This window comes from Muntiacus reevesi, chromosome 3 (assembly GCF_963930625.1).
Source record: "Muntiacus reevesi chromosome 3, mMunRee1.1, whole genome shotgun sequence".
Classification (NCBI taxonomy): domain Eukaryota; kingdom Metazoa; phylum Chordata; class Mammalia; order Artiodactyla; family Cervidae; genus Muntiacus; species Muntiacus reevesi.
Genome location: NC_089251.1, coordinates 9,200,089 through 9,213,027, shown reverse-complemented (window position 1 = coordinate 9,213,027; position 12,939 = coordinate 9,200,089).

Here is a 12,939-nt window from a genome sequence, read left to right as displayed (position 1 = left end):
AACCTAATTCAAAAAGATAATTTCATCCCAATGTTTATAGCAGCATTATTTATATTAGCCAAGATATGGAAGCAACCTAAGTGCCCAACAACTGATAAATGGATAAAGAAGCTGTAGTATATGTGTGTGTATATATACATATATAATGGAATATTACTCTGCCATTAAAAATAATGAAAGTCTGCCATTTGCTACAATATGGATGGACCTAAAGAGTATCATGCTTAGTGAAATAAATCAGATAAGAAATACAGGTACTCTATGTTATCATTTGTATGTGTAATCTAAAAAAATAAAGCAAAGAAATGAATATAACAAAACAGAAACAGACTTATAGAGAACAAACTAGTGGTTACCAGTGTGGAGAAGGAAATGAAGAGGGGTGAGATGAGGTTATGGGATTAAGAGACACAAACTACTTTGGATAAAATAAATAAGCAACAAGGATATACAGTACAGGGACATTCTGCCATTATATTGTAATAGCTTTAATTGAGAATAATCTATAAAAACACTGAATCACTATTATACACCTGAAACTAATATTGTAAATCCACTATACTTCAATTAAAAAAAAAAAAAAACAAGATAAAAAGGGCAGCCATTATCATCATCATTTTACAGATGAAGAAACCAAGTCTTCAAACAGGTTAAAGTGATTGCCTAAGGACATAAAACTGATAAATGGTGAATTTAAAATGGGAACACAGAGGGCTTCCCTGGTGGTCCATTGGTTAAGAATCTGCCTTGAAATGCAAGGGACACCAGTTCAATCCCTGGTCCAGGAAGATCCCATATGCCACAGAGCCACTAAGCCCATGCACCCAACTACTGCACCCACACACTGCAACTGCTGCAGCCTGTGTGTCTAGAGCCTGTGTGTCCGCAGCGACAGAAGTCACCAGATAAGAACCCATGCACAATAGGGAGTGGCCCCACTCGCCTCTAGTAAAAGCCTGTGTGCACAGTGAGGACCCACCAGTCAAACAGTCAATTCATTCATTTTAAAAATAAATAAAATGGGGACACAGAGCTAATTTTTTTAATACGTTCTCTAATTTGTAAGCACTTTGCAGTGTGTTATTGATAGGTAAATAAACACCACCACCACCACTACAATGAACCTAATGCATATCATAGAGAACGGTAATTGCCAGAGATGGGGGTAGGGGCTGGGCAAAATGGGTGAAGGGGGTCAAGAGATACAAACTTCCAGTTGTAAGTTCTAGGGATGTAAATGACAGCATGGTAACTGCAGTTATTAATATTGTATTGCACATCTGAAAGGTGTTGAAAGAGTAGATCATAAAAGTTCTCATTATGAGAAAAAAAAGTTTAACTCTGTATGATGACAGATAACTTCCCAGGTGGCACTGTGGTGAAGAATCTGCCTGCAAAGCAGGAGGCACAGGAGCTGCGGGCTCGATCCCAGACTTGGGAAGATCCCCTGGAGGAGGAGATGGCAACCCTATTCCAGTACTCTTGCCTGAAAAATTCTAGGGACAGAGGAGCCTGGTGGGCTACAGTCCATGGGGCAACAAAGAGTTAGATATGACTGAGCATCCATGCACCATAGGATATATATTAACAGATGTTAAACAGACTTCTTATGGTCATTTTGCAATATATACAAATATTGAATTGTTATATTGTACACCTGAAATTAATAAATGTCAATTACTGAAATCAGATTGATTATATTCTTTGCAGCTAAAGATGGAGAAGCTCTATACAGTCTGCAAAAATAAGACTGGGAACTGACTGCGGCTCAGATCGTGAACTCCTTATTACAAAATTCAGGCTTAAGTTGAAGAATGTAGGGAAAACCACCAGGCCATTCAGGTATGACCTAAATCAAATCCCTTATTATTGTACAGTGGAAGTGACAAACAGATTCAAGGGATTAGATATGATAGAGTGCCTGAAGGACTATGGATGGAGGTTCGTGACATTGTACAAGAGGTGGTGATCAAAACCATCCCCAAGAAAAAGAAATGCAAAAAGGAAAAATGGATATCTAAAGAGGCCTTACAAATAGATGAGAAAAGAAGAGAAGTGAAAGCCAAAGGAGAAAAGGAAAGATATACCCATCTGAATGCGGAGTTCCCAAGAATAGCAGAGAGAGATAAGAAACCCTTCCTAAGTGAACAATGCAAAGAAATAGAGGAAAATAATAGAAAGGAAATAGAGATCTATTTAAGAAATTAGAGATACCAATTGAACACTTCATGCAAAGATGGGCAGAATATAGGACAGAACCAGTATGGACTTAACAGAAGCAGAAGATATTAAGAAGAGGTGGCAAGAATACACAGAAGAACTATACAAAAAAGATCTTAATAACCCGGATAACCACAATGGTATGATCACTCACCTAGAACCAGACATCTTTGAGTGTGAAGTCAAGTGGGCCTTAGGAAGCATCACTATAAACAAAGCTAGTGGGGGTGATGGAATTCCAGCTGAGCTACTTCAAATACTAAAAGATGATGCACTCAACATGCCAGCAAATTTGGAAAACTCAGCAGTGGCCACAGGACTGGAAAAGGTCAGTTTTCATTCCAATCCCAAAGAAAAGCAATGCCAAGGAATGTTGAAACTACCACAAAATTGCCCTTATTTCACATGCTAGCAAGGTAATACTCAAAATCCTTCAACCTAGGCTTCAATAGTATGTGAACCAAGAACTTCCAGATGTACAAGCTGGATGTAGAAAAGGCAGAGGAACCAGAGATCAAATTGCCAACATCCTTTCTATCATAGAACAAACAAGAGAATTCCAGAAAAACATCTATTTCTGCTTCATTGACTACGCTAAAGCCTTTGACTATGTGGATCACAACCAACTGTGGAAAATTCAAGAGATGGGAAGAGTAGACCACCTTACCTGCCTCCTGCGAAACCTGTATGCAGGTCAAGAAGCAATAGATAGAACTGAACATGAAACAATGGACTGGTTCAAAATTAGGAAAGGTGTATATCAAGGCTGTATATTGTCACCCTGCTTATTTAACATATGCAGAGTACATCATGCAAAACGCCAGACTAGATGAAGCACAAGCTGGAATCAAGATTGCAGGGAGAAATATGAATAACCTCGGGTATGCAGGTGATACCACCCTTGATGAAGGTGAAAGAGGAGAGTGAAAAAGCTGCCTTAAAACTCAGTATTCAAAAAACTAAGATCATGCCATTCAGTCCCATTGCTTCATGGCAGATAGAAGGGGAAACAATGAAAACAGTGACAGGTTTTATTTTCTTGGGCTCCAAAATCACTGCAGCCAGTGACTGCAGCCATGAAATTAAAAGACACTTGCTCCTTGGAAGAAAAGCTATGACAGACAGAATTTTAAAAAGCAGATACATTACTTTGCTGACAAAGATCCATATAGACAAAGCTATGGTTTTTCCAGTAGTTGTGTATAGATGTGAGAGTTGGGCCATAAAGAAGGCTGAGCGCTGAAGAATGGATGCTTTTGAACTGTGGTGTTGTAGAAGACTCTTGAGAGTCCCTTGGACTGCAACAAGATCAAACCAGTCAATCATAAAGGAAATCAACCCTGAATAGTCATTGGAAGGACTGATGCTGAAACTCCAATACTTTGGCCACCTGATGCAAAGAGCTGACTAATTTGAAAAGACCCTGATGCTGGGAAAGACTGAAGGCGGGAGGAGAAGGGGATGACAGAGGATGAGATGGTTGGATGGCATCACCGACTTGATGGGCATGAGTTTGAGCAAGCTCTGGGAGCTGGTCATGCAGCTGGCGTGCTCCATGGGGTCGCAAAGAGTTGGACACGACTGAGTGACTGAACAACAATGGCCACCTCAGTAAAAAAAAATATTAATATTTAATTTTTGAAGTTATTAATATAGGCCAATTATCAACCTTTTCCTTTCTGCACCTTAAGAATCTTTGCCCATCCTCTCCAGTCCTTTAAAAATGACTTTTGTCTCCCACTAGTCCTGTCCCTTGGAGAGGAGTCCTGGAAGATGGTAGAAGGTTTTGGAGGAGACAAGGTGGGTGCTGAGCTCTGAAGGGGATGCACTGGGATGAAGGATGTTCCAAGTAAGGGGCAAACAAATAGGGGGGTTGCATTTGGTCATGCAGCCCCCGCACACGTTTACGGAGGACCACCGCAATCCGCTTTGTGTGTGACACCACAGTCCGTGGGCTCAGACTCTGCCTGCCTTCGTAGGTTGTGCCTATGCGGAAACCAGGTTGCAGAAGGACGGGTCAACCGGAGGGAGCTCAGGGTGTCCAACCAGAGTACTCCCAGAGCCCGTGCCGAGCCTGAGGGCAGCCGGGATTCCATGCACCAGCTGTCCTGTCCCTTTTGGGGATGACTCCTGAGGTTTGATGGACCCAGCTCAGCACCCAGCTCTGGCACCCGTCCTGAATGCAAGCCTGGGGCTCTGAGAAAACAACCAGCAACTACCAGGGCTTTCTCGGGGAGGACCTGAAGTGAGACCCTTAAGATGCTTGGTACACGGTGTGGCCTAATGCTGGCTACCACCCACAGAGGGCATTGGGCTCCAGGGATGCCAAGGAAGGCCCATTTGGGGTAGGCAGGAAGGGGGAGAGGCGCTCTTAGGAGACCCCCAGCCCACCCCAGACCTATTCACCCAGTGTGGGGGCCCCTGGCCTGGGTGCCCCGTCAGTGTTCCCTGGCTGGATTTTGCCAGAAAATTTCCAAGAGCTCCGTGTTTGGAATTTGCTTCCGGCACCACCTCACCCATCAGCGCTTCCTGCTCAAGTAGAGGGCCGCTGTGGGCCCCCCAGTACCCCATCCCACAGAGGGGCGGGAATAGCCTTTGGTTGCTTCCAGGGAGCAGGCCCTTCGCAGGGAGGCACTCTCCCACTTTGAATCCCATTTCCCAGTCGGGGGAACCTGGAAGGTCTCTTGCCCCTTTCTCCTGCCTGTTTTCCCCTCTGTAAAAACAGGGCTCGTTGCATCCTAGACCTCCCTTTCCGGGTCCGTGCAAAGCACGAGGCCCCTCTCCGCCCGCAGCCCCAGTCCGGCCACGCGGGGGCACTCTGCCGCGCCCGGCCCGGCGCCGGCCCTCGCTGGGCTCTGCGGGGGACCCGGCTCTGCGTGCTGGCGGCTCACCCACCGTTCGGAAAAGAAAGCAGAGCTCCGAGAACCCCTCTGACAGTTCGGAAAACGAATCCATCGCCTCCGCACTGTCGGCATTTGTTTGGATGGAGGCCAGCCCGCCGCGCGAGCCCCTCCGCGTCGCTCGGAGGTCCCGCCCCAGCCGCTCCCCGCCGGTTTGCGGAGGGCGGCCCACGTGGGCTCTGGACCGCCACGAGCGGGTAACCAGCCCCGCTCGCCAAGCTCGGAATCCGGATCAGCTGGAGGAACCCAAAGCCTCCGGCTCCGCCCTCCCCCAGTGGCTTGGACCACATCCTAGAGACTAAACTCCGAGCCTCGACTTCCACACACACAAACTGGGAAAGACAACAGTCCCTACTGTGAAAGTTGCTGAGAAAGTTTAAGGAGGTGGGTCGCTGTCGTCCAGGCCTTAGACAAACCACCTGCGTCTTTCTGAGCCTCAGTTTCCCGAGCTGCAAAATGGGGAGAATAAGTCTTTACCTCCCAGGGTCACTGAACAGGCCAGATTGCAGCAGCCACTTAGCACCCCCTGAGCTTTCGGGCAATGGAGCCATGGGTGGTTAGGAAAGTTCTGCAGAGGCAGTGAGTTCACAGCTCATGCCAGAGCCCCAGAACCCCATGGGGTTGTCTATGAGGAACCAGGTCCCCCAGTTTGGGAGCTGCTGGCTTAGAGCATGGCTGATGATCCCTCACTTCCCTGGCTCAGATGGGGGCCTCACTGTGCAGCCCACACAGGCGTGTGGGCAGGGGAATGGGAGGCAGGGCCCCCCACTCCTCCTGGTGGGTCTTCAGGGCCCTCTCTGGTTGAGTCACCAGGCAAAAACACGCAGCTTTGACACCATCCAGAAAATGAAAATGTCTCCAGCATCTAATCCTTCCCTTTTTTTTTTGGCAACTTAAATCTCCCTGAAACATAACCAAGATACCAGACGCGGTGTGAGCGTTCACGATGGAGCCGGCCTCCTCCCGTAAAGCCGGCCTCGGGGACCTTGTGCAGCAGAGCAACGCCTCCGGTCAGGCTCAGCCTCACCAGGTAGGTGATGACCCCTGACCTCCCCAGTCCACATCACAACGTGCCTCCACACTGGCCCTGACCTGACGGGCACCCTCAAGCCCTGACTTCCTTCCCAGTCAAGGGCTGCTACCCACCCCCATCCACCCACCCCCCAAATATTTGGAATGGTCTTTGACTGAAATGAGATTAATCCTCAGTTCCCTGACAGTGTCTTTGGGCATGTGTTTTTATAACCTCCCTTTCAAATGAGAACCATTTGTCGTGGGGAAGCTGGGGAGGCCCAGCCCTAACTGCTGGGCCAGACATCATCGGCACCTGATTGAATGTCAAGGACAGTGCGAGGGGGCAGGGCCGAGGTGACGGCAGGCTATATGCAGCGATGACCTGTCCTTTGCTGGTCCCCGGCCCAAGCCAGTGTCATAGGTCTGAGGATCCTGGCTCCAACCCAGTCTCTCCTACCCGCCAGCCAAATACCCTTGAGCTGGTGAGCCTTTAACCTTTGCCTCTAGGAGCCTTACTCTCCTCATCTGTAAAATGGGAGAGTTGGGCTTCCTAGGTGGCACTAGTGGTAAAGAATCTGCCTGCCAAAGCAGGAGACGCAAGAGATGAAAGAGCTGCAGGTTCGATCCCTGAGTTGGGAAGATCCCCTGGAGGAGGGCATGGCAACTCACTCCAGTAGTCTTTCCTGGAAAAATCCCATGGACAGAGGAGCCTGGCGGGCTACCGTCCAGGGCATCACAAAGACACAACTAAAGTAACTTAGCATGCACGCATGCTGGGCCCAGCCTAGTGCCTGATAGACAATAAATCTTCAATGTCCAAAGAGGCTTTTGGTGGGGAGGCAAAGTAGCTCACGCTGGGGTCTTCCGGGGGATTTCAAATGTCTGTCCTATGTGTGACTCAAGTCTATTCCCTTTCCAGGCTCACCCTAAGTGAGGGGGACATCCTTGCATAGAACTTGAGTGGCTGGCACTTGAATACAGAGAGGGTCGAGTTTATAGGTGCCACCACGCAGACTCTTTAATTAACTCTGAGCCCTCTGCCGGTGGCCTCCCTGCTCAGCACAATCTCCCCCCTACCCCCACCGCCACCCCAGGTCCTGTTTGAAGTTGGCAAACCCCCACCCGCTTCCTGCCGCCCCAGCTTGCTGAACCAACTACAGACCCTTGGGGCTCAGCTGGGAGGAATTTATTGGTGGAGAATTTCAATCATGGGTTCTTGGCTCAAACTTGTTGCTTCCCCCACCCCCAAAGTCTCCCCAGCAGTGTGATACTCATGGAACTGAGCCTTAAAGGAGGGACTTCTGACGATCTCAGAATTCCACCTGGGCGGGTCGGAGAGTTCACAGCCCCTCGTCACTTGGAGGAAGGGAACGCAGAGGAGCAAGGATGCAGGTTCCTGAGACAATGCAGAGGTACTGGAATTTGCTCACCTTCCAGAGCTGCTTAGAAACACCATTCCCACCTTCACTAGCATCCCCTCCCCAGCACTGCGGCAGGTGTCTGGATCTCTGAGGTGTGAGCTTCCCCCCTCCTCTAAGTTGGTCTCGGGGCTGGGCGAAAATGGGGGAATCCTAGTGGACAGCCCTGAACGGCAGACCTGGACACCAAAGCCACGGAGATGTGCCATTTTTCTGAAGCCGTGCGCCTTTGCCTCCCCAGAGGCCTTCCCTGGGCGGTTTCCAGACCAAGGAGCTCACGCCCTTCCCCGGGAGCCGAGCCAAGAAGGTCCTGGGACTGAGGGCCCCATGTGCCGCTCATTTTCCAACCCCTCTGGGCAGGGCTGCCTCTGCTCCATGCCTCGGAGAGATCTTTGCAATGATGGATAAGCCGTGGCCCCGCCGGCCCTGGGGAGAAAAAAAAACATCTTTTGCAGTTTCGTGTAAAGCCTCCCACTTCTCGCTTAATAAGTGCTGAAAGCGGCACAAACAGAGGGACCCCGGGCTTGCCATGACTAACAAGATGACCACATCAGGCAGAGCCGAGCTGGGGGAGAGGACCGCGCCGGCCGGCCGCCCGGCTTCCCGGAGCGAGGTGTCCGATTCCCGATTCCCTCCCGGGACGCTCCGCCAACAGTGCTTTGAAGCCGTGCCTAGGAGCCGGGAGCTGGGAGGCATGGAGCGGAGGGGGATCGGGCTGGTCCTCCCTCCCGCCTCCCGCAGGATGGGCACAGATCGCCCGAGATAAAGGAACCGCAGCCTCCTCCAACTTGTGCTGAGTCGCTCTTTTCAAAAGCCCTTTCAGATGGTTTCACTTCTCCGCGCGCGCTTTGTTGAAAGATGTAAAAATTTCAAACCACCACAGAGTAAACATTTCAAAACTCGCTCTTTGCAAAAATCAGTCACATTTTCCAAAAAAAAAAAAATCCCTTGAATTCCATCTCTCCACGCACCACCACTCCCCCCGCCTGCCCCCCCACCCCTTCTTCTGCGCTCTTTGGATTCGAGTGTTTTTCATTAATTTAGAAGCAGTCCAGGTAAAGCTGGTGTTTGTGAGCTGGTGTTTTACGGGCGGGAAGTAGCTTTGTTATTTAGGAGATGTTTTAGATAAGTCAATGTCTTGTCAAAATCAAGCAGGTTTTCTTTATTAGGGTGAAATCGTAATGAACTCATCTGCTTCTAATATTTATAAAGAGAAGAGAGGCCATTAATTCTACTGCTTGTGAATAAAACCATCTGTGATTTCTTTCCATTTGATGGGTTTTGGTTTTAATATACATTTTTCACAAATAAGCGCAGAGATTTTTTGGTGAAAATGTCACATTCAGGATCTCATAAAGAAAGAATGCAGAGAGAGGAAAACGAAATGTTTTGTTAGCTAAGTAATTTCTCACCTTGCAGAGTGGGGAACATTTGAGCCAACTTTAGCACATTTGGGTGATGGAATCGCCCATTCAACGCTAATGCAATCCATGACATGTTACAAGGCGAACCGCGTCCGTTTTGAAGTTTGTTTTCCTTCGGGAATTACACAGTTCGTTTAACCTAATCTGTCCTGACACTTGAATTATAATATTATGAGCTTCTTCAGGGAAGTAAAACAGTAGTTGCCTGCTTAAAAGCAGAGCAGAAGTTAATAAAGTGGGCAAAATGTCAAGGAAAGGACCTAATCGAATCACAGTGTCGTTCTCTAGAGAAAATACAGTCAAGTTGTATTTTTTTTCCAGTCGAAATCTTGGACGCCTAGTGACACATTTCTGTCCAGGAAGAAATTTGAACTCTAAAACCAAACTTGATTAAACCCCAAACTGCAATACCTTGCCCACTGGGGACCGCTCGGGGACTTTGACTTCTGGGTGTCAGAGCTTAATTAAAATATTCATCCAGCTGCTCTCCCCTTGCCAGGAGGACCCAGAGGAATTAAACCAATAAGCCTAATTCTATTAGTTCACCTGCCTGTGTACACAGAGATGCGGAAGACCATTTACAGGTTCAGAAAAAAAGAAAGAGCACCAGACCCACCCTGCACGCTCAGCATCAGTGAAATGGTCCCCTAGACAGAGTCCCACGTGATATTCAGGAGCCTCAGTTCCCAGCTCCAAACACACATAACAAGTTAAAAATTCTCTTTCAAGAAAATGAAAATGCCAAGTAAGACACTGATTTGTCACTGATTTGTGTGTGTGTTATGATTTATGTATCATCTATAATAAAACCTAACATTTACTGAATTCCCTGTGCCGCTGGACTGACCCCGTCCCTTTCACATCTCGAGGAAATCTTCAGTTCCCCTTTGTGAAATAAATACTGTTATTCCCCCCATTCGACAGATGAGGAAACTGAGGCCCCTCAGAGAGACAAGTAGCTTGAAGCCCAGAATTCCCAGACCACAATCTGAGCACTTAACCTCGAATATAATGATGGCTTCCCTGACATTTTGATCTTTATCTCAAATTTTAATGATTTTGTATCCACCCTAAACACACACACACACACAGTGCAAATTTCGGAAAGTAGGGAAGCTGTAAACAGGAAAGTCAACCCTGCTGTTATCCTTCCTCAGTCCCGCCCCCAAAGCAGTCACTTTGGACCATTTCTAGTGTTTCCTTCCAGAGTCGAGGCTTATTCTAACAGTTGTGCATATATTTCCCTTAAAAAAAAAAACATACATGGAGCATACCAGGTACACAATTCTGCAGCTTGCTTTTTTCCATTTTCTAATACATCTTAGAGGATCCTCCATCTTATCCTTTTTAAGACTGCATGTTATAGCACTGAGAACTATATTCAGTATCTTGTGATAGCCTATAGTGGACAAGAATCTGAAAAGAATACACACACACACACACACACACACACATGTATAATGGAATTACTTTGCTACACCTGAAACTAACACAACATTGTAAATTAACTACACGTCAATAAAAAATAAAATTTTATTAAAAAAGAAAAAAAGACCACACACCATTCTATTCAGTAGAGGTGGTAGATGGACCCGTATGAGATGATCAATATTCAACCATTTTTGACCAGCAGAAATGGCAGCTTAACGTGGTTCTGCCTAATATCATACTTTTTTTTTTTTTTTTACCCAATCTCCAGTAATGGATGTGTAGGTGGTTTCCCCAACTCGGCACCTACAAACAGTGCTGTGTTGAATATCCCTTCATACACTGACAGGTACCATCTACAGGGCAGACTCCTAGAAGTGCCACTACCTGGGCAGAGGGGAAGTCAGGCCCCACCCCTTGGCCCAAAGTCTTTAAAATGAAGCAGTCCCCCTGGCCAAATTCGGAAGCCCCTGTTATCACTACGCTTGTAATCCCCACAGCCTAACTAGAGATGACCATCCCCCACCTCCCCCCCCACACACACAACCTCACAGCTCCAGCCTCAGGATCCCCCAGATCACTGTGAAAATAAACGTTTTCCACCAAACACGGACTCCCTCCCTGCTGGCTGCATTTGTCAGCCAGGGAATGAGACATTTCCCCGTGATCAATACAAATGGAATAGAGATCCAGCCTGGGCAGCCGCAAGATGTGGTTTTTTAATAAGGAGACCTCCGGAGGATATTGCATTCCTATGACAACAGCCGGCAGACCTTGATTTTTAGTGTCAGAACCTGTTTAACGCGAAGGTCTGTGGCTGGGGCCTGCCCGAGCACTGGGTGGGTCGTCTGAGGCTGGAATCAGGCCGGTCCTCCAAGGCTGCGGTGGAGACCAGCCGCCACCCCTGCGGGCCACCTGTTCACAAAGGCGGCTGCGTCTACCAGCTGGACGGCCGTGGAGGTGGCGTGGCTGTCTGGCCAGAGGTGATCTACAGCCACGGACTGGGTTATTTACGGCTCGCCTGTGGTCCCCGACACCTGGGCGTCTTTTGGATGACGGCAGTTTGCCTTAAACAGGACTGGTACCTGAGCAGAGGTGGCAGCAAACGTGAGCAACTCGAATGACCGTCTTTTTCTTTTTATAAATTCACTGGTAACAAAGAGAGCAAGTTAAAGAGACACCCTGAGTTGGTTGCTATTTGAAAAGACTTGAGAAGGAACAGCTATGAACTGTCCAGGACAAAGTAGGATGTTCTAAAAACACAATCCTTGCCCAAATAACCTAGATGCCTCTGAGGTTTCTCTCTCGATTCTCCAGCCTCTTTTAGAATTATCTACTAATGCAGACCAGGGCCGAGGATGACAGCACACACAGAACAGCTGGTGCTTAAGGGAGATGGGATCAGCAGTGCTTTATTCCAAGGATTTGATATTTTAAGTTATTGTTGTTGTTATGTGTGTGCAATAAATCATGTTTTAAAGTATCTGTTAATAGAGTGTTTTATTCTTTAAAAATAATAATTTTTTTTCTTTCAAGTGGATGGGTTGTTTCTTGAAGCTGAAACTCTCAGGTTTTATGAAGAGATGTGACAATCAGTAAGAATGTGTCAATAAATTTTTCCACTGGGAAAAAATTTCCACCCGATTTTATCACCTAGAAAAGGTCTTGTCCTTTTTAAAAATTAGAAGGAGAAGAAGAAACGGAGCCTTAGCTAGTATGGCTTAAAATACTTGGTTTGAATTTACGTAAATGTATTTAGTCCTTTGGCTTTTTTAACCACTGAATTCGCATTTAGGAATTTTAAATACCGCGATGGGTGCTCTTGAGTTTCAAACAGCAACTCTCAAAGCGGCATCTGCCAAAGCTCTTGAAAACCAGGGCACGGTGGTCCCCCAAGGAGGGTCTTAGAGGATGATTACAACATTCCTTTGTGTGACACAAATAACAGCCTGCTCGTGGACACTCTCGGACCCTCTGCTGAAAGTAACCGGCGGGGCCGTGGCTTAAAACTAATCTTGTCCGCGGCTCCTGGCAAGAGGTCAGGAGGCGAGTCTTTCAGAAGATGATCTCTGGCAAGATCTGAAGGGCTCCGGGAGTATAACAAGTTGTAAAAGGGAGGGGGAATGGGGAGAGAGAGAGAGAGAAAGGAAAAGAATGAAAGCAAAATGAGATTTTTACAATTAAGTATACTCCTTTTTTTTTCCCATTTAGTTAATTTCCAGCCGCTCACGTTTATTGCACATTAATTATGCATACAGCTTTTGTGCGACTTAAAAACATGAAGACTGTGATCCTTATCCTTTTATGGAGGATCCGGCTGCCACGCTGGAGGCCCCACCAGAGAAGCTTCAGGTCAGACGGGGCAGGAGTTGCCGACAGCCAGCGGCCCGAACTAGCCGGTACCCTCCAATCCCCCGCCTGGCTTTCACAAAAGTTATTCCTATGGTTGGGGGGAGTGGTGACCAAGGGCCCCAGAGGGTCTAAATCAAGGGAAAGGATCCCAAGCAAGCCCCTCTTGGCTTGCCTTGACCAGTA